The sequence below is a fragment of the Trichoplusia ni genome, chromosome 2, assembly GCF_003590095.1.
Source record: "Trichoplusia ni isolate ovarian cell line Hi5 chromosome 2, tn1, whole genome shotgun sequence".
Taxonomy (NCBI): Eukaryota; Metazoa; Arthropoda; class Insecta; order Lepidoptera; family Noctuidae; genus Trichoplusia; species Trichoplusia ni.
The window spans coordinates 101033-102474 of record NC_039479.1 but is presented as its reverse complement, the minus strand read 5'-3'; the positions used below and the strand labels follow the sequence as shown (position 1 = coordinate 102474).

The window sequence follows — 1442 nt, the reverse complement described above, 5'->3', positions numbered from 1 at the left end:
TGAAAACGAAAGTATACTTTACTTATACTATATACAGCTAACGTACATACATAGATATATCACATAATTGATAGCTAGTATCATATGTGGAGTTATAAGATTAGCTCGACATCGCACGTCACTCACCTTCATCGATGCGGAGATAACAAATAAACATTAATACTTATTGATTTTAACGATTTTTAATCAATATTTAAAAGACATTAAATAAGATATGTTAATTTTATTAGTTAGTCCACTTTCGGGAAAAACATAAAAATCATCATTTGGAAACCGCTTTTACGTATAAATAATCTTCATAATATCTATAGACAAATTAAAGAAATGTTTTAACAGTCCCTATCTCGTTTACTTATTGGTATTAATAACTAAAGCTTATGTTAAACTGCGAACATAAATTAGTGAAGGTCAATGATACAAAATAGCGCTCTCTGTGCGTCACAACATGACGTATGTCGACGAGATACCAAACGCTAAATTGAAATGCTCTATCACCGACTCCGTGGCGCAACGGTAGCGCGTCTGACTCCAGATCAGAAGGTTGCGTGTTCAAATCACGTCGGGGTCAAAAGAAAGATCCATAGTTTCAAACTTTTTGATTTTCATTTTGTCAATTCTAATTTTAAAAAAATGTTATGAAGTATAAAAAATATTTTTTTTATACAAATTCTAAGAGTTAGTCGTATAAAAAGCTTATAAGCAATAGCAAAACATTTATTATTGAAACAAAAAGTAATGAAGTTACTATTAAATGTCATCTATATAATTTTTTGTATTGTACAAAAAAGTCAATCAATGCTTAATCTATGTACATAATATGAATCTGTATCAGGTCGGCGTTGTCTCGGTCGGTGGCGGCCATCAGTTCCCACGGACGATGGCATTTGATTACTTCACGCTCCATGCATCCACGCGGCCACGATTAAGGGCTATTCACTCGCTGACAGACGAAAACCGACCTCAAACTATAAATAAAGAAAAACTAATCAAGAAATATTTTAGCTTAGATTGTACTAACATCTTACATCGTTTTGTCTAGTTGTACACAGGATCACATTAGGGGACCGCGGCGATTTAGTTAAAGCCTATATTAATAATCTTATCAAATAGTTATTTTCGTCTCGAGATGTGGACACTGTAGCTATCTATAGATTAGTATTCAGCTTGGAATAAATCCGGTATTAAGGAGACTACTATTTATTACCAACCTCTCTCATCGAATCTGCTTGCTATATTCACGGTGTGTTACGGATTTGAGTTCAATGGTTACAATATAGTCGAGAGATAGGTTATTTAAATATCATTGACAAAAGAACGCGCAGGTTAAGTAATGAGTACGCATGCGCAACGCTCCGATCATCGTAATAATTGTAATACTCCTGTGAGAACTATCACACCCGCTATTGTTCAGCAGATTGGTTACACACCGAGCTATTGGGAGA

General features: G+C 34.3%; 1 non-coding gene across 1 annotated transcript; it reads left to right on the top strand.

Annotated features, from left to right (window-relative positions):
• The first annotated feature begins 496 nt into the window (after positions 1 to 496).
• Trnaw-cca lies at positions 497 to 568 on the top strand. The gene has a single exon. It is a non-coding gene; the product is annotated as a tRNA-Trp (tRNA).
• Positions 569 to 1442: the final 874 nt, after the last annotated feature.